Source organism: Streptopelia decaocto, assembly GCF_964273445.1.
Source record: "Streptopelia decaocto genome assembly, chromosome: 1".
NCBI classification, from domain to species: domain Eukaryota; kingdom Metazoa; phylum Chordata; class Aves; order Columbiformes; family Columbidae; genus Streptopelia; species Streptopelia decaocto.
In genome coordinates, this window is record NC_138663.1 from 95,310,942 (window position 1) to 95,331,852 (window position 20,911).

At 39.7% G+C, this 20,911-nt stretch overlaps 1 long non-coding RNA gene across 1 annotated transcript in view; it reads left to right on the top strand.

The window, feature by feature from the left end:
* Positions 1-20,911, top strand: part of LOC309442214 — a 35,117-nt gene that overhangs the window by 3,921 nt on the left and 10,285 nt on the right. The window contains exons 3-4 of the long non-coding RNA XR_014184564.1: positions 1,090-1,227; positions 2,341-2,466. This is a non-coding gene — a long non-coding RNA (uncharacterized lncRNA). The remainder of the gene's footprint in view (positions 1-1,089; positions 1,228-2,340; positions 2,467-20,911) is intronic.

The window sequence follows — 20,911 nt, forward strand, 5'->3', positions numbered from 1 at the left end:
TTATTGCAAGAGTGAACCAAAAAGAGTGATCAATTTTAAACTGATAAACAGTGAAAATTTTCAGTGTGTAGAGTAAGTTATGCTGAGGTTATTAGGTGAGAGCAGATTAGGAAAAAGCCAGCACTTGTGTTTATTGAGCTTTTCTAATAAAAAGTAAACTCACAAGGCCTTGCTTATTAGCTTTTTTTATTAACAACAAGTTGCATACCATGGTATGCACACATGCATATCAACAGTTAAATCTAAACTTGTTCTGTCCTATGCATAAATATGTATGCATGTACTATTTGCTTTACATACAGAAACAGCTTAAAAACCCAGAGAGAGTCTGGCTCCAGCAGAGCTTTTCCTGTTTACTTTGTTGTCTGTTGGATCATAGGCTTATTGAAATACAGCTATCATTTGGTAAAGTTCTCAACCAAGACTTGTCTAAGAGGTTGCTTTGCCTAAGTGCAGAGTGCAATGATTAGCTTGCAATCATGAAGAAAGAAATACACACAAAAAAAGAAACCCAATCTTATAATTGCATTACATGAGTATATTACAGAATAGGGTTTTTTTAGAAAATATCAGATTGTTAGGTATAGAATTTCTACAATTAATTATTCCTTTCAGTACCTGGTTCTTACAAAGAAAAAAGAAACACCCCTTTCCTCCTTCTCTGCTTCACAAGCAACTAACAACCAAAGCAGAATCCCCTCTAGGTCATACCTTTTATTTGCCATAATCTGATTGCCAATGACACAATTCAGCTGAGAACAATCCATATGCATGTTGATGGACTTGCCAGCCTTGCCTGATGGGAAGGGAGATTCCGACTGGAGAAAGTGAAAGATTAAATACCAGGTGAAAACTCTTGAGTTTTGAACTCCAAATGGTGTTTTACAGGGTAGGACTTTTGCAGCATCCTCTCAGGACAGAGAAAAGTACAGTCAGCATGAGAGAAATGAGAATGTCTAAACTGAGTAGACCAAACCCATACTGGTGAGTCCATAGTCAAGTACAAAGGCTTACTGTGGATGAGTTACTGCTAGATGTGCAAAAGAGAAACCTATTAAGCTTTGGGAAAATCATTCTTATATTCTCTAGTGACCATGTTGCTGTCTGCTGAAGAAAGAACATGAAAATTGTATTGCTAGAGATGTGTGCAGGGATTCCTCAGTGGTACCTCTGCGCAGTTCATCAGCCAAAGCCTCCGTTCCTGCTGTCCCCAAAGGCTGAAACACAGTGAGTTGAAAGAGCTTTTATGTGAACAGGGCACAAAACACCCATCAGCTGGTATGCTAGTGATACCATTTTAAGTGTTTTGCTTAAAAATACATAACTGTGAATATTGAACTTCTTAGACAACTCCTCTGAGGATGAATAAGGAAGCTTCAAATTCATCTGTTCTAAATAACTTAAGATGTAAAGGATCTGTGCATTTTACTGTGGTACTCGTTCCTCTTCATGCTGAAGAACCAAGATGGGATACTTCTAGATGTATTAAAGGAGTGAGGCACTAGTCCTTGTCTGGAGTCTCTGAAGGCCTCCCACGTGAATTTTGCTTTGGAAGAGAATAAGAAAACTCTCTTCCAGTTTCCATGAGTCTTCACTTCTTAGCACAGGTAGAAACTTGCATTAACCTCACTGACAACCTTGACCTCAGTTACAAGAAAACTTTTCAAAACGTTTAAGGAGTGAAAAATATAAAGTATCTCTCATTACTGCCACAGCTAAAGGATCCTTTTTGTTTCCCTGCATTGTAGGAGCTGGTGTAACTTGGCACACGCCTAATATTGTCTTTTAGGAAATGGGAACAACGTGAACCTGCAAAAGGGACAAGATTTTTGCACTTCTCCTTCTATACCTGCATGTGACAGAGGCTGTGCACACACTGTATCTCCCCTATTGCCACTGCAGTGACTCTAGACCGTATTTGTAGTGATATGTTCCATCATCAGCACTAAGAAATTCTTAAACTTTTACTGGGAATATTAGACTTGCTGTTTCTGAAGTGAAGCTTATAAATTGCATTATGAACTGTCAGAAGAAGACATGCAAGTATATTTGTACCTGTGAATCAAGCAAGACATGTACATATTCATGTTATCCATTGAAGGAAGAATCGTCTCTCTCCCTCCTATCAAAGCCGATGTGTCAGATAGATATGTGTCTCTCACAAATGATAAGGACATGATATAAACACTCTCTTGGAATGTTTCATCACCTTTTTCATTCACTTAAAATGTATAGTAATTTTCAAGTCACAAGAAAATGTTTGTTTAATTTGGGATGGGCTAGGCAGAGTTAAAATTAACAATTCCAATCTATTGCTTTACCTATTTTCTCTTCTAACAGAAATTTCAGCCTTCCAGCTTTTTGTGAGGCAGTAATGTGTGTACCCTTGGGACCAATGGACCATGCCTCTCTTTTTGCTGCTGTTTTCGAGGTACTTGAAGAAGCAGTACACTTATGGCAAATCAGGTAAATAATATGTTGGAGGAACATAAAGCTGTCTTATACTAGCATTCATAAAAGACCTTTCTCCTAGTAACAAATGGCATCTATGTCTCTTATAGCAGAATGTTCCTCATTCTGAATATCTGAATAAAATCCATGATTGTGCAGAAGAAAGATTTTTGAATGCTACAAGCAGGGGTCTGGACTATATTTTTCTCCTGAAGTGCAATACTGGCTCAGTGTTATACTGAAAGCATTTTTTTTCCCTTTCATTTTGCACTGTTTCATAATGTAACTATAAAAGGGAGTGTAACAATATTCTTACATCATAACTGCTTCATGTAATGTAATGCATATGAACTGTAGTCTATAAAAATACCATGAAACAAGAAGTCTAGATCTCAGCAAAAATAAAAATGGTGTTTATGTGGAAGGATTGTTGTCATTTTGTGTCCTTTATTGTTGCTGGTGGCAGCCCAGAAGTTGGCTGCATTCATTCTCCCTGATGTGCAGCACTGACAAGTCTGCATGATCCTGTACGCTTCCAGAAAGCACAGATTTAGGCAGCCAGAGCTGAAAAAGCAAACCAGTGTTTTATTTAACACATCTTTTAAATGGCATTTCTGTTGTCTATGTGTTAGTGACTATGAAACAACAATATTGATGTTTTTAATTAGTTTCACATAAACAACTTTGATAAACAGAATTAAATGCAGTTTATGGAACAGGTCAATAAGCAGCATATATTAATATAACAGGCAATTGCTGTTAGGAGTAGCAGGTGTTCTTGGTTTGATTCCTGATATAAGCTGGTTTCATTTACATGAACATTTGTGGTGGTAATGAAAGTGTGTCCATACTTCTAAAAGTAAAAAACTGCTGCTTGTGAAGTATTATTATGTGAAACTCAAGTAACATATCTTCTTTGAATTTTACCTTCTCAGTCCATCTGTTTTATCATGTAAGAAGGTAATACAGTCATGTGCCTCCCTTCTAACTACATTCTGCCGTAACACAGAATAAAATACTGTAAATGAGGCTGTAAATAGTTTCTCAGGATTTTTGTTGGCTTCTTCCAGGGCTATGAGAAGGAACTGACACTTGCTGAGAAACTACCCATCTTCCATTTTCTGTATGGCAAAACTCGCATTGTCACAGGGATCTAGTTGTTGAATTTTTGAGCAAGGATGTGATCACATATGTATCTGTCTTGGAAACCAGGGAGCATGTTCTGTCATTCCTAGAGCCTATACAAGTTAGTGTCATATTTAGCCAAGGTGATTTTATATTTGTAGGAACAGAATTCTTTTTTCTGACCACTTCATCTAAGTAAAACAAAGATGTGCATTATAGCCTCTCAGCACTGTGGAGCCTTAGCACAAAGTCCTGAAACATGGGCAACGGGGTAAAAGGGAAAAGACCCAGTCAAAAATATATGATAAATAATAAACCACATGTACATGTCTCCAGAAGCTATTGCAAGACTAATGCCCCTGCCCATGTAATGCTGTTACCATATATTGGTTCTCGTGACAGTGAGAATGACACAGGAATAGCGCATTGAAAATTAAGATGGCCAGAAAACAACATGCTTAAAAGCAGCATTGAGCTGACAGAGGGAGTAGAAAAACTAAAATGCTAAAGTCTATATCCTTAAATGCAGCAGAAATTTACTCTTCTTTCTTTTTCATGCGTACATGGTACCTAGCAAATACTGTATCAAGCCTCCTTTTTCACTCATTTCAGCCTCAAATTAGGGTTCTCACTGGTAGACTGAATGCTTTGCTGAAGATAAGAAACAGAGAAGCCGTGACGCTGACTACAGTGATGCAAAAAGAAAACTCTGTTGGTACTTTGCTTTCCTGCGGGCTGCATTCACTGAAAAAGGCGATGGGATGCATGTAATGGGTGTTTGAAATGCAAACATGGCACAACAGGGCCTTGGATTCCTACGACGCCTGCCTGGGGTTGAAAGATTTGAGAAGCTTGGCTGGTGCTTCTGTCCTGTCATGTGCTCCTGAGAGCTCAGGAATTCTCGCCCACTGAAGCAGTCCCTGAGGTGTGCTCTCCCTAGAACTGTTCCCATCAAAAGTCCAGTTTTATGTGTCCAAAGGAGGGTGAGGAGTTTCTCATTTAATTATTTTTCACGTGATCCCCAGGTGGTCAAATCTAATCCCAAGGAGCAGGTCTAAAACAGGGCTTAGAGGAGGCTGCCCCAACTTTAATATATGACAAGCCAGGAAACACAGAGTGACCTCGGGCTTAGGGCAATCCAGTGCAAGAGCAATGTGGGAAAGAGGACAGCATACTGAATAAGTTAAAGTAACTTCTGTTTGAAACTTTAGCACTGTGCAGATGAAGAAGCAGCAAGTATTTTGTCAGGTGTGCTGAAGAACTGGAAAGGAATTTGCTGTAGAGACACTGCAACTACTACTGCATACAGAGCTGGAATTGTAAAAGAACACCATTCCAGTCTGGTAGGGACTGGCTCAGCAAAAAACATTCTCAGTTCCAAATGCAGAATTCCCAAATCTGTGAATATGTGAAACGCAGCTGATTTCTCTGTCCTTGACATCACTTACTGTCCTTGTTTGCCTTTGCTTATTATCCTCTACAATGTCAGACCACAGTCCTGCTCGTTGAGCTTCTTAATTTTCTATGCTATTTAGCTGCTGCTTCTCACATGAGCAGTGATCTGTTTGGTTTGGGTCTCCAAGGACTGTGGCTAATGGTGCTTGTGCATCATTCAGTCAGTCTTCCTCATTTGCTGAAAACACGCTTCTCTCATGCTTCTGTTTCTGTTCATAGAAATGTACAGACATTTCAGAGATAGTTGAGTACAATCAACCCTGGCTCACAAATGGGGCTTCATTTTTATGGTTCCCTTTTTTATAAATATCTTCAACAGGGACTATTTGATACTTTCATTTTTACATATTTTTTTCTCTCAATCTTATAACCCCATCCTCCTCTTTCAAACACTCATTTAAACTTAAAAAAATGGAATAACATGCAAGAGATGAGCAGAAAACATGCATTTCAATAGTGCAGCTGTACATACCTGCTAGTCTTGATATTCAACTCCAGTTAATAGATTTTCTGTTGGAAACTACAGCCAGGGGATACTTCAGTGAAAGGAATTCTCTCGCAACAGCTGCAAACCAAAAAAAAAAAGAAAAAAGTTCCAATAATAGTTAATTGGGGTGACCTTGAGAAGTATTCTCACATGTTAGTTAAATGTTTATCTTCCTCTTTCCACATAGACTGTCATGAAGCAGAGGAATAAAAACTTTATAAAACATTCCACAGCAGACACCATGTACAAGCAGTTTAGTTATGTTTTCCTACAGCCGTTCTTTCTGCTGCACTTCTGTGAGTGTGGTTTGGTCTCAAGTAGAGAAAAAATGATTTCACCAGCTCCTGTGGGCCAAATTCCAGCATCAAGTGAACTTGTGCATCTTCACTGGAGCTGATGTGTGAATCGGGGATGGCAGAAGAAGAAGCCGCCTCTTTCTCTTTCTGAGCAAAGGCTGAATGAGTGTTGTATCAGATGAGAGACAGTGGTGAGTCTAATGGAATTAGTTTACTGGGAAACCTCCACACAAATGAATTTTGTCTCCCAGCTATGAATGAAATTAGTTTGTTTTGGACTTCCTGACAGATTCGAATGTGTCAAAAACATCAGGGTCACTAAGGTGGTTGTTTTTGTGTTTTAATGGAACACTGATTTAAATCAGCAGATTTCAAACAGTTTTTGTATTGGAGTTTGGGACAGAGTTGAACCCAACTTGCATTAATAGAGTTGTGGTGTGTGAACAGATTTATATGGCTGGTCAATAGCTGGAAGCAAAGCCATTAATGTCTGAACATCTCTGGATGTTATCTGGGAAACTGAAAAAGCAATTAGGTGTTTGCAGAGGCATTTAAGGGAAGAAAATAAAATCAAATACAAAGTAAAGGTTTTGGGAATTCAGTGACATGAAGGAAGAAGACTGGAGAGATGTTTGAGGAGTAAATACTGATTGGAGAACACAAGAATTAAACTGAATAAGGTTAAAATCAATCAGAGAAGCCCAAACTCTTCATCTTTAAAGCAATTTTTTCACCTGCGTCATAGGGTACCAATGCTAGGCCTTTTTTCCTGTATTACCAACAAATGCATTCATTTAACTTTGGCTGAGATAAGGACATGCCAATTAAATGAAAGTCTTGAGCTGGGTGAACAGTGTGAGGCTTGGTCTTATAGTTCTTTGTCATTGTTCGGACGAGAATCTTACATTCTCTTGTAAAGGCCAGCTGCCAGAGCTATGGTGCTTCTTAGGGAAAACATTAGGACATTTAAATAGGTTATGTGTGAAAATGCTAACATAATTTATAAGGACAAGAAGTAAAGCTGGACATGTTGTTGGTGTTTGCACATCAAATGCAAACTGGACATTAGTATCACATAAAATTTCTAGCACGTGTCAACTGCAAGATGAAAGAGAAACACAAGGCTGGTGGTTGAGTTGGGTACACCTGTATTCATAAATGGTGTTTGCATAATGGCTGGTTGCAGGAAATTAACATATCTTTATTTTGCTTATTTGTGTTTGAACTTGTATGTGACTACAGCTGGTTTCATTGCCAAATACTACAGTATTTTGCCTGTGCACTTTAGGTTTCAATAAGGTGCAAAAGCTAGAGCTGTAAAGGCAACTTAAAATACATTTTTCTTTGAGGATAGTAATAATCCAGATTTGTAATGTAAATAGTTTATAAAAGTACACCTTCAAAATGCTTTAACTACACTGTTCATGAAAATTTGTGTTTATAACATAAAATGAGTACCTAAGTCTTGAATACTGTACTCATGTTTCTCACTTTGAAAGCATTTCATTTCAGGAGTTTCTCTTAAAACACAGTACAACTGATGAACTCATTGTAGCAACTTTACTTAGTCTCCATAACATATATAAATACTTTTACACTTAGTTGTGTGGTGTTTTTTTGGTTGGTTGGTTGGTTGTTTTTTTGTTTGGTTTTTTTAGTATTGGGATGTTAAGATACATTACATTCAGCTATCTGGGTCAAATCATATTAGTAATTTATATTTAATAAGTTTTAAAAGGATTTGAGTGTTTGGTGTGTACATTTTTCACCAGGTAACAAGCAGCATGGGATGCACATACCTGGTGAGTCTATTGGTTGTCATGGTGCTGGGTGCAAAGGAGCAGAGCTATCCCAGCACTGTGCTGGGGGAATTAAAAATGAAAATGAGAAAGATTAGGTAATGTGATGTTGATTTGTCTTATGAGTTCTGCTTCCTCTGAGAAAAACAAATGCAATATTTTTAATGAGAAAAAAATACCTCTCTCATGTGCTTGGTATTTAGAGATGTCAGCATTTTCTGTGGCAGCTTATTTTGAGCTTGACCGCATTTCTGTTTATGAACCATCATTAGAGGTTTATGACGGAAGGAGATAATGCTCTAGGTGATACGTGCATACTGCCTGTAGTGATACTCCTTAGAAAACAGCCAAATTTAACTGGGATATGTAAATAAGATTACTTCAGTACACTAGGGTGTATTACTCTCTGTCTACCTGACCCCCTTCTGTGGCTTCCCTCCCTTCACCAGGACCGTCCAAAACATTTCCAGGAGCTTCTCCTGCCCTGCAGTTGATGCTGCATGGCAGACACAGTATGTGTGGGGCTCTGGTCCCCCGACCCACCTGCCACGTGGCCATTGGTGCAGCTCAAACCAGGCACCCCACTCTGCACACACTTGTTTTCCCACCCATTATTTAGGTTTAAAGAACCTCAGCTGATATTCACTATTTTTTTTATGTGCTCACAAGGTATTTTTCAGGGAAAGAGAGTGGTGGGCTTACATCCCTGGTGGTCTGGGGTGAGGAAATGTGGAGATCTGGCTATTTGCAGATCACACACCCTCTAGAAGCTGTTGTCACTATAGAAGCCTTAAAAAAAAAAAAAAAGAGACCAATTGCCAAAGAATAAGTACAACCTAAGCATAGGTACCATGCTGGAAGCCTCCCAGCTGGCAATCAGGTGCCAATCCAGAAGGACCTCCATCTTCCATAAGTTCTCCTGGACTCATTTTTTTGATATTTGCTGTCCAAAACAGTGATTCTCACATACTTGTAGGAACTGGATTGCTGTCTTGACATCAGATCACAAAGCAAATAGAGAAGAAATGAGCTATTCCATGAGTGACCACAATTTTACATCTTCATATGGCTGAGAGCCACCTGCACCTTTCCCACTTTGTGCCCACCACCTCTTCCCCAGAGGGTGCTCCTGCTGGTGGTACTTCTCTCCCAACATGCCTGACTGCTGCCTGTCTACGCACCTACCTCTTGAAACTCCCCAAACCACAGCTCTCCCTGCACCGTCGCTGCAGATACCTTGGGCCTCCTTTTCCACCCCAGCATTCCCAGGCATTGGGAACTTTCTGTTCCCTCTTCCTTTCCCCCCTCTTCCTTTGGGAACTGCATTCAAAGGTTTAGGTGCCGGCGATGGGTGCTGGTGTTGGGTGCCTGCAGCCCTGTACTGGGAGAAAGCTGGCCATACTGAGCAGAATATGGAAAGCTCCCACTGCATCCTGGGAGAAGATGTGTGCTCCACAGCTTTCCAGGGGTTAAGTGACAATTCTGATATTCCACCCCATGGAGGTAGAAGGTTGAGAAGTGCTCTGTACCATAGAGACTCGGACAGAAGATGGTGGAGTAGGTGGGTTTAAGGCCTCATGCACTGATGGAAATCTTACATTCTTACATCCCGATCACCAGACTCCAGATATTTAATAGCCTGTGGACAGCCGCAGAAAGGAAACAGAGTAAGCAGAGAACAATCAATCCAGGGTGCTGCCAGGCTGGGCTGCAGAAAAATGACAATCTATATTTATTAAAGATATTTAATAATTTTCTAAAAATAATAAATGTAAAAAATAGCTCAAGTCAGGAAATATGAACGTTATTATTGATTAAGCATTTGAAAAGGGATTTTTCTCAATAAAGGAAAACATATTTTCTATTCACTCTTTTTCTCTTGTGTTTTCATTAAACAATTTAATATGTCTGAATCTTACTTTATGTTGTATTTCCTCTTTATTACTTTATATTACATCTCTGTGTTCATAGATTGAATGGTATAATGCCTAGCTAGGAAGAAAATATGCTTTCTGTTCAAACAGGTATAATAATTTCAGACCAACTTAACTCTTTTTATTGGGGGAAAAGTTATTAAAAAGTCCGTAAGGTGTTTGTTTTCTTTTTGATCAAACACTTTGGTACTCAGGTTTTTCTTTTTCACATTCAGTAGGAAATACAAAGGTGTCCTGTCTGTTTTGTAAAGGCCCTGTGTTGCACTGCTAAAATCAATGGGAAATTCACCTCTAACTTTGATGGGAATGCAACCATACCCTATGTGTACAACACACTGCAGTATTCATCATGGTGTAATGGAAAAGATCGGGGGGCATTTTGAATACCTGCGGTCCTTCTTGCTTGGTTTTGATAACCAGCCAAAATGCATGCAGCAGTGCTTCCTCAAGGCCAATGAGAAAACGAACGCCAGTGATGGAGAACACAGTTTCTGAAGAAAACATATTTCCAGGTGTCTTTTTTTCTTACCATACCTCTTTCTTGCAGAGGTACTGCCCTAATTTTAAAGATGCACACACTCTGAGAAAATGTCCTTTGAGCCACCCTGAGGCAAGTAAAACATCCAGAGAAAAGTCCGTTTTGCTTATGAATCTTCTCTGCTGGGCTGTGCTAGTTGTCCAGCGGTAGCAGCGTAGATGTTAGTGTGTCTTGTTTTTACCATTCTGCAGCAGCAACTGTGTGTGTGTTTCCTTAGACATCTCTGATAGTTTGATCATCCACATTGTCAAGTCAGTGGAGGACCAACCTTAGAGACAACGAATATGAGCTTCCACTGGTTTCTTTGGGATTTGGCCTGGCACGGACCATAAACAATGATGGAAGATTTGCTTGTGAGAGATGTCCCTTCAGAGGAAATGGGGTCTCTGAAGATCAGGGCAACTTCATGCTTTAAATTAACAAGCTCTGTCTGTACCTAGTTCTTTGAAAGTACAATACAAAACTCAGTCTTTTGATCAACATGCTTTCTTCTAATCTTTGTAAAATCCAGGTCTTTTTATGTTAAAAAACCACCTGGATATCATAATTGCAGGCAGAACCCAGCAAGCATAAGTACAGCCCTGATGGTACTTAGCAGTGACAAACAAGAACCCTGCAAATACCCAACGTGCAGCTAAAAGGATCCAAAAAAGCTGTAGCATGTAAACTAGTTCTCTGTCTTCTGTGGCACCTTCAGAAAAACATGGGGGGTTATAAACACAGTTTAAGTATTTGAATGAAAGGTTGGCCGTGCTGGCATGCAGTGAAAGGAGGCAGGTGCTGAACATTTAGTGGAAGATTCAACCGCAATTTTGCCCTTGATTCCAACATGTACCAAATCAGCAGCTTTAAAACTGAGTTTGTATGACTATTGCGTTGGGCATCACATTAGAAAACAAAGCCCTTATCAAAAAAATACAAACGTATGAAAATATGCATTACTGGTTTGGAAACTTGGGCACATTTGCTCTTCCAGAAACAGGTCCCTGCAATGAAAGAGATATTAAAAAGTGGCTAGTCAAATTTACAGATTTTCATGCTAAACACATCTTTTATGGAGTTAAGTATACTTTTTCTTTCTGTAAGAGAATGAGATGATAGAAGACATTCTGTGAATGTTTCAGCGAGTAACAGAAAAATCTGGAACTGGTCCTAATGGAAAAATGAATAAAATAGAAATATAGATCAGTATTAAAAAGGAAGTTCATGCTTTTTCTGACCTTTTTGCCAGGAACAATTCAAGGAATGAAGCATTTGCTCATCTTTGGATGGGTGATGAAACCCACTTCTGTTCAGCAAAGTAGCTGAGCCTGTACCAGGGTCCTGTTAAAGAATTTGTGAGGCATCATTGCCGGCTTTAAATAAAAACTATGAAGCTACAAACAAAATTACTGTCAGTCAAACTTATTATTTAATTTAAAGTATTCAACAAATAACATCCCCAAAATCACATATGTACTTTAATTAGAAGAGCTTTTTCTGTTCATTGCTCACCATCTCAAACTGGAAAACCATGAAATAGATGGTTCTTAAGCTATGAAATCAGCCACTCTGCTTTCCACAGACAAAAGTTAGGTCCCCAGGTGCTCCAGTTGCAGTACAGGGGCTGGAGCCTTAGCAAGGGGCTGAGCACCAATTTTGGCCAGGGCAGACGGGTCCTCAGCCAGGCAGCCCAGTGCTTGCCTGGGACTATTCCCATAAGGTGATTCAGACTTGGTCACCCTGCTTGGGGAGAATTTAACCATGGGGATTTGAGAGAGAATAGTCCCTGGGCTGTTTTATTTAGGAGTTGAGGCAGAGCCTGGCAAGACATAGCTGGGGGGTTTCCCTGGTCCTAGAAACAGTGCAAATGTATCCAGAATTCAAAAATAATCCATGCGTAAAATAGATAAATACATTTGTTCAGGTTATAGTTTAGGAGCAAGATGCTTCCATTTGCTGCAAAATGGAACTCATGGGTACCAGGAATTGTCCAGTATTTTTGTCCCTTGCTTGTTGCTGGAAGAGAGACAGTTTTGGTCAGCAAGTGCTTGAGAAACCACACTACTTGGAGCTGTCACTGCGCCCTGCAGCAGTGCCATATCCCATGCGGGTCCCCTGGGAGAGAAGACCCCACATGTCCCTGTCCAGGTGCCACCTGGCAGCCACGGGCTGCCAGGAGCCACCAAGTGGGATACAAAGAGAATAGGAATTTGTAAACCTGTTTTGTGCAAATAGCTTCCTGATGGCTTAGTCCCAATAATTGATACTGCAAAACTTCTGAGAGGTCCCAGAGCACAGATTAGGCACAAGTACCTCCTGTGTGAGCTGCTTTGCCTTGCCGGTAATGCCCTGTGCCAGCGGGTTGGTATTTTACTGGCAATTAAAACTGCGTTGTGGAAACTCATTTAATTTCCTTGTGAGGAAAGCAAAAAGCATGAACCTGCAGTAGGTCATGTGAGAAACCTTCCCCCATGAAGGAAGGAATCGCATCCACACCATGCATACGTGATACTTCTTTTCATTCTTTTCCACAGCTCAGTAAAATTATTTTTGAAGGAAACACTACCAAGGAGCATATGTGAGCTGAAACAGTTCAGAAATGCATAAAAACACACTATAAAAATCACTTGATTACTTAAAGGAATGGAAATAACCACACTAACCAAACTCCTATAATCCATAGTGGGATAAAAATACACCTAAAGCTCTACTTTCCTGGTTAATAAGATGACAATGACATTACAGGACAGCCTTGTCACAGATAAACTGATAAGTAAATGACAATTCATACTGGCAAATGAATATTCTTGACACAAGATGATTTCGATACAATCCTAGTAAAATCCAAGTAGATAGACAAGGAAGCTGAAGCACAGAGTATTGAGTGATGTACTCAAGGTCATTGAGGAAACATTGTCAAAACTGGCAGTCAAATTTAGGAAGACAAGTCCTTCTTAACCATTTCGAACTACTAAGCCATCTCCTCACAGCTAAGCAGTTATGGGTTTCCCCACAGATAGTCACAATGGATTTGAAGATTTTTTGTTTTAAAAAACAATGCAAAGATCACCTGGTTGGAGGCAATTACTTGTGTTTAATTATCAGGTTATTTAATCCTTTATAATGCCTCCTTTCTGAAGCTCAGTTTAATTTGTAAGCAAAAAGTGCCTTTCCAAATAGAAAATTTCAATGTCTTATTTGGAAAATGAGGATACAAGGTGTCAATGTTTCTGAAATAAAACATTTCACTCAAAAAGATTTTGAGAAGTGTTTTGACATTGGTGACAATTTTTCTTCATTTTTTTTCTGGCTAAAAGAGTCTGTAAGAGTTGATTTGGATTGGTAAATATTCTGCCTCCTTAGAAAATCAGTTTCTGTAAAATTTACTGTTCAGTGATACTATTTCCCCCAGATTTATGATTCAACCTCATTTAGCATAGTTAACACAAGTTAACCGCAAGTCAACACAAACTAGCCCTTGTGCTTTCTTTAAATATGTATTTCTTTAAGCTTTAGATCCTCAGCAAATGTCTATACAAGAGACCCCATTTTCATTAACAAAAGCAAAATGAATTTCTAAGTAGGAGCAACTTAAAAATGGAATGCAAATGCATTTGGCTCTGTAGGGTCTAAAACCCAGAAGGCAAACACCCCATACTTTGACTATTTGAAGATCTTACAATTTTCAGTTATAAAATTAATTTCTAGAAGCCATGAATATGTTCTGTGGAACTAGGGTTTGCCGTCATACAGTCGAATGGCTGAGCTGGATTCAACTGAGGCATGAATTTATCAAAAAAAAAAAGAAGAGAGGTAATACAACACTCATCAAAGAAAATGGACATTTTCACTGTTTTAGTGGACTCTGGATCAGGATCAGTGTTTATGTGTAAGTTTAAATTATGTATGACAGAGCTCCTAATAAGTTTCCCTTTAAGAGGCTTTTAACCAGCTCCACAGGAATGTGAAGGTCCCTTCAGGTGGTGCCCTTGTGTCAGCAAGTGTCTCCCCAAAAGCCCATCACATCCTGGGTGTTCAGTCCTGCAAGCAGTTGCATGAGAGGCACATGATATGAGAAAGAGTTTACTCAACGCATGATTTTGTTCTTGACAGCTATTAATATTAGTATGTTCTGCATGGTCTCTATTGCATCTTCTACAAATAATTTTCAGGGATGTTTTACTAATATATATTGCATAATACACCTTTCTCTGCTGTAAATGTAAACAGACACACATGTGCACTTCCCCCCACATTCTTATATACGTATGCAACCATTACTATTGTTATTGTTTTATGGTGGTTTCTTGTACACTAGATTATTAATTTGATTTCTGCAGTCCTAAGTTCTTAATTTTATGATCTTTGGCCCTTATTCAAAAAAGTACTTAACGAAAACCTTCAGTAAAGTTTCTGCAGAAACACACTACACCTTTTTAGGTGAAAGGAAAAGAAGTGGGAAAAAAGAGACTCTTACAATTTTGTGTCCCTGTGGCTTATAAAAAAACTCAATGGTGTATACAAATAATCCTATTTTTTTTAGATACCAGAGCAATATAGGCTAGAGCTGCCTGGATGCTGCAATGTAAGGACATGGCAAAAATTTCGTTATACTCAGCTTGTGTTTGTCAATGTCTGTGTCCCTCTCAGACTTTACAGCTTGTCAAAGACATTGGATTTGTTAATGTCTTAGTGTGACATATGTAATGCAATATTAATGTAAACAGTTGTTATTCTGGATTATTTATTTGTACCTTTTTCTCTCACTAAATTTTATCATCTAATCAAGGAGGAGAAATGTCTGATTAGTGATTTAAGGTAAGGGTCACTGGGTGCAAATTACAAATGTCACGTATTCAAATAACTCAGGCAAACTACCTCCTGTTTGTCCAAGCTATTTGCAGCAACCTAGGTAGAACTAAGACAGCAGTAAGAGTAAGAGCTGGCTCATAATCAAGGAAACAACCTTAATATATCAGATGCTCTATTTGTAATGAAAATTATAGAATATATCAAGTTGGAAGGGACCTATAAGGATCATGGAGCCCAACTCCCTGGCCCTTGCAGGACTACCTAAAACAATATCATATGATCTATTCTGCAGGAAATGTGGGTTTTGTGACTATTAAAAGATACATAGCTGTGAAACGTTATTTGACTACAAAGGTCTGGCTCAAATCTTCTCCATGCCTCAGAGAGACCAGATTGAGCTACCTGCTCTGAAGTGAGAACAAATCTCTGTGAAGGTCCTGAACAGCAAACCCCTGTGAACATCCTGAACAACAAATTCAGCCCCAGGAAATTTCACGTCCTTCACAGGTGGGATCAGTCTCCAGTTAGTAACAAACTGCTGAGATTTATCCTTTATGTATACTTAGCTAAAGTCTGGAAACTTATTAGAAAAAAACCTTTCATGAGGATGTCACTTCATGTCTCTCTGGTGGATCTGGCCCTTAATGAAAAATAGTGCTCTTCTTCTGAGGACTAACAGTTAGGATCTAAACCTATTCCAGGAACTCACTTTAAAGATAAATAGTTTATTAGTACAATAAGAAACTTCTTGCAATCAGAGTGGGGAAAAAAATTGAAGCAGAGTCGTGAGATTCATAGCCATACCATACTGTGGCTTCTAAATGTAAGATATCACGTCCAATAGAAATTGCTTTCCATGTTTTCTTCATTAGCAGAGTGACACCGCAGAGGTGAGAATGGGAAAGTCCATCAGCAATGCAGGACACCTAGCCTACACCCTCACTGTGAGATGTGGCAGCCAACAAGTTCTTGCTCTGTGGAAGAATGTAGGTTCCTAAGGAGCATTTAAAGGAGGATTAATGTGCAATGTGCAGACCTCAAATCCTATGCCTCATCTTATGGTGTCCAATATTGACTGTGCAGTTCCACTGATTAGGGAAAGCACAGGAGGGCTCAGCGCAGTTACCTACACCCAGACATTGAATAACATTTGAAGCATTTCAGTGGATAAAGGAAACGTTTGCACAAGCCTGGCAATCATGTCTCAGGTCCTATGGCAGACTTGCAGCCTCTGGAGAGGCAGCTGGAGGCTGAGTCAGATACCTGGGACATCTCAAGTAGCACTATGTATTTACAGGTGAACAATGGACACCTGAACTTCTGCTCCTGTGAATGCCGAGGACTGAAACCACCCCGGCATGTAGCTGCATCTCTGTGTGTCTCTCATGGCTAAGACTTAGGGATTTCATCTCTGTGTGCCTCTCATGACTAAGACTTAGGGATTTTTCACGATGTGAGCACTTGCCCAGGGAACTCAGCATGAAATGCAGAAGCAGCGTTTGGATGAGGGACTGGAGTGCTGTCTCCCCATCCCTCACATGGGGCATGCCAAGAGCAGCTGCCTGTGTTACCAGGTGTCAATTTTTTTGGATTTCCGCCTGCCACAGTTCCCTGGCATTGACTGAATGATTGGAGAGCACTTTGCCACAAAAACCGTCTGCTGCTGGGTGGCTGGAGCCCTCTCCTGGGAGACAAGAGATGTGGAAGGTTAAGGCAGAATTTGAGTGTTTCCTTCATCCTGAACTAGTATCCCAGCTCCAGTGATATTGTCAAATCGCTCCTCCTCTTGTACTGCAGAAGGGAAAACTGATGCCTCTTGCAGCTTGGAGGCAAATGACAGAGGTGGTGAGAGAGCAGAAGCGTGAGGGCTATATGAATCCTCATCTGACATAGATGTGTCCCTGTGGCCTTAGCCTGAAAAGTCAGTGGTTCTATTAAACACCCTTCTCTCCAGCTTTTCCTCACAGTTAGTTTTGCTAACACTGTGGGCCAGGTGGCTGCTGGGAATCCCATTTGAAGTAGCCAGCTCTTTTCCATCTGTTATATGATAAAATTAGTTATGAGGCTCAGATTTTATCTCATAAACCAGGTGTCTGTGCAAGAATATAAGAGCAGCTGTAGTGGGTCACATTGGAAGTCCACATAGGTCCATAGCCAGGTTCAAAACAAACAGACTTTTTCGTTGTTCTTCATGCAATGCTTAGTGGACTTAGTTGGAACCAAAATTTGTCATGTGTTTCAGGGGACAGTGAGTGCTCAGAAGAGAAATCTGTTGGAGTTACCAGACTGACAAACCACACCAAGTTCCCCGAACTGAAAACAGTTGGAGGTTGGAAGAGGTTGGGATGAAGCATCAGGTGTGCTTGGCTCACACTTACTCTCCTTGAAAGATCTGCTTATGGCCACTGTTGAAACAAAGGTCCTTGAACAGAAGTGTGAGAGGAACATCCATGCTGTGGGATATGCTCTGCAGCTGAAATGATTTTTGCCCTGGGGTGGCTGTATGACCTGTGGTACTGGAGTGTTGGCAGCTCTGTGTGGATGTAGCCTTATGATCTAAGTGCAATCAATGCAAGTGAGACTTGAGTTAAAAGGGCAGAAGGAGCCAAGCTACAACAATTTGATGTAATTTACAAGTTCAACTGGTCTTTGTTTCTGCATTTCCTGAAAGTAATGGAGCTTGAAAGGACTTGATCTCATCTCATTTTCAGACTCCTAATAAAAATGATGTGTTCACATAAACTAAGGAAGTAAATTTTAAATATATATGGCTAGTATTAATGTCATCTGTGTTTCTGCTTCGCCTCTGCCATTGCTGATTTTCTCATACCTAAGATATTTCTGTTCAAGGTCATTAATTCTCACAAGAGAGGCAGTCTAAATGAGGACAAGTCTTGATATACTGTCACAAAGCTGTGGTCACATTAGTTTTGTGCCGATCTCAGCCAGCTGAGTGCTGTTTAGTCTTCCTTGGCTGACTGTAGGCCATCACTGGTACGTAGTTGAGAGGAACTCCTGTGCTGGTGAACTTCAGCAGAAATTAGGCTCCAGGAATCTGCACTGGACACAAGATTGCGTTGCTTGTTCTCCTATTTCATGCTTTAAACTGTGTCAATTTTTACTCTCGGTTGTCAATTTTAATAACCTTTGTAAACCTAAGTAAATGGGCACGATTAAAAGACAAATGTATTTGTAGCTAAAACATTAAATCAGTTTAGGAACGTAAATTGAATGTTGAGCTCTATCATGGGCTTTCAGTGTAATTTAGGGCTTCAGTTTGCCGTTTGTAAAACTGGAATGCATTTGTTCCATCCATTTTGGTTGTAAATTCTTTGAGATTTTATCCAGCACCAGGCACATTTCCAGTTTTCATCAAAGGTCTTTGCAGCATTGTAAATGAATAAATTTGGTTCTTCAAGGGCACCCAAAACCTCTTGGAATAATCAAGTGTTTTTGTCAGAAACTAGAAGGATCTCTTGAATTAAGTTCTTGTGTTGCAGCAGAAGCCTCCAACTCCAAAATATTCCAGACTGACTGGTCCCTTGGCACTTTTTCCCTGCCCTTCTCAGTCAGTATTGAAAACAGGTGCTATGATCTTAAGTAATTTCTTCATTAACCTTGTTTTCTGCAATGGCCTTGGGGACCATGGTTTGGATAGGACATAATGTCTCTTTAGAGCGGGAGATTTTCAGAGCAGCTTTCAAAATGTTATAAAATCTCCATGGCTTTTCTGATTTTCTTACTTTTACTTCTTTATTAGAACAAAACTCAAAGCATGAAAACCTATCTGTGACTGCACTTGTAGGACAGAGGAACTGATACCTGTAGTGTGAAGAGATGGGGCAAAATCTCTTGTTTGCAGTGGCAGGAAGTATTAACCTTTGTTTGTTTGTTTGTTTTGTTGTTGTTTTTTGTTTGTTTGGTTGTTTTTTTTTAAAGTTCTGAGAGTTTAAAGCACATCTTGATTTTGTAGAAGTGCACCAAAAATGGCTGCTTTGCCAGGCTGGAATTTGTCTCAGTCCAGCAATCAGTGAGGATGTTTTGAAGAAAGTGCAGCATGCACATGGAACCTGGGAGCTGCTTTCCATTAGCTTCCACCTCCAAATGTCTGTGGTTTGCTAGAAATCTGTGGCCTGCAAAGCATTAGGTACCAGTCATGATTGCCACCTTCACTAATTACAATTTGAAAACCTCTATATCCATGAAAGACTGGATGTCTCTCCTCAAGACAGATCAAATATCAAATCTCACCCCCTAGTTGCTACAGTCCCAGGCACATACAAGCCAGGGGCTGGAATTTTTGATCAGAAGAGCAGAAGCAGGCCTTACTGCAGGTGTAAACATGGTCAATCAACTTCTGATTAGCTGCATGAAGATTATTTGAGTTGTGGATTAACCACTTCCCCCCTACCACCTCATTTTCATTATGCTTACTACCTCATTCTTCATATCAACTTCATTTTTCAAAGTTAAACATATTTATTCTGTTCTTACAACGTAATTTACATCTGTTTTGTATTATCCATGTTCTTACTTTGTCTGAGTTATTCTGTCTCCAGCCTCCCCCATTGCTGAGAGTTCATTATATAAAAAATAATGGAAAAATGCAAGGTGTAATCAATACAAGATCATAAGAGCATACAAACTGAACATTAGGTTGGTCCATAGAAATACAGTGCTTATGCTGTTTCAGCAGTTAGAACTGAGGTTACCGAGTGATGTGTCTTAAACTATGAGCTTATAGCAGAGGGATATGTGTTGCAGAGTGGCCGTCTTCACTTGTTAAACAAGAGGCTGGAATGGGCAGACTCGAGCCAGTCCTCTGCTCTCTCACAAGCCGGGCACAGTGTGTGGACGAGATGTACCTGTGCACAAGGGGCTGCTTATGCTGTAGGGCTTTTGGTTTCTGAACATTGTATTTGGACAATGAGGCACCTTTGTGGGACCCCACAGGCTTCCCTGGCATGGGTCCCCAAAAGCAGTACAGTAATCATCATCTGTACATGTAAAACATACTTGTTCAGGGAGTATTTTTGCTGAGATTGTCTTACTATCTATGAAGTGAAGAAAATTCATCAAATTGTCTCATTGCGGAGGGTTTTAGAATCCTTGATTAAGTCTTCTCAAAGCAGAGAGAGGTTCTGGGCTGTCCATGCTCTGGAACAGTGGTTCCTTCTGCCTCCTCATCACGTCCTTGCAGTCAGTGGTCTGTCTCCATCCAACTGTTGTCTCCTGAACAGCATCTAATGAAGGTTATTTCTTTCTGTGTGGTGCCTAGCACTGGAGTTTCTTGTTCAGGGCTGCTGCTCTTGGAGCAGTGAGTACTGGCAGCAGTAACTGTATGATAATACGGGTTTAGAAAAAACCTTTCTCCTCTGTAAACATGAGCTACAGCCGCAGCTAGATTAATGAATTATCATCCCTTGGTGTTTGATATTTAGTCATGCTTTTCTTACCTAAAAGATTAAAAAAATATTCATTAAGTGGAAGTGTTGTCAAACTTCAGAACATGTACTAATTCTTAATATTTTGGTTTCTTATTTGTAATTCCTTGTTTCAGATCTTAGTTAACTGTCTTTCAGAGCCAGCATTGTTAATTCACACAACGATATTGCTTCTCTTATTTCTTCACTGATTAGCTAATGTAACTTAATTTCAGTGAGGGGTATGCATATTAGATGGCCTGCTGCAATCAAAATGCTTTTTAGTTTTGAAGTTTCTTTAATGCTATTACAAATGTGTTCTTTGTGATAACACATATTTATACTACTGAGAATCCCTTCCTGTAGATCATTTCATTTGTGCAAATTACAAAAATATAAGTATAAATAAATTAGGGAACACTGTCTTTCCTCATGAGTTGTGAAAGGCAGAAAGTTTTCTTGTTACAGCCATAAAAAGAGAATTCACTTGTAAACTGAATGGCTTGGGAGATGGATAATAGACAATGGAGTATGCAGGATTTCACAACCAGGACATCTGCACAAGTCCAACCCAAAGGTCTAGTCCAGCAAATATTAGCATCCCACAGC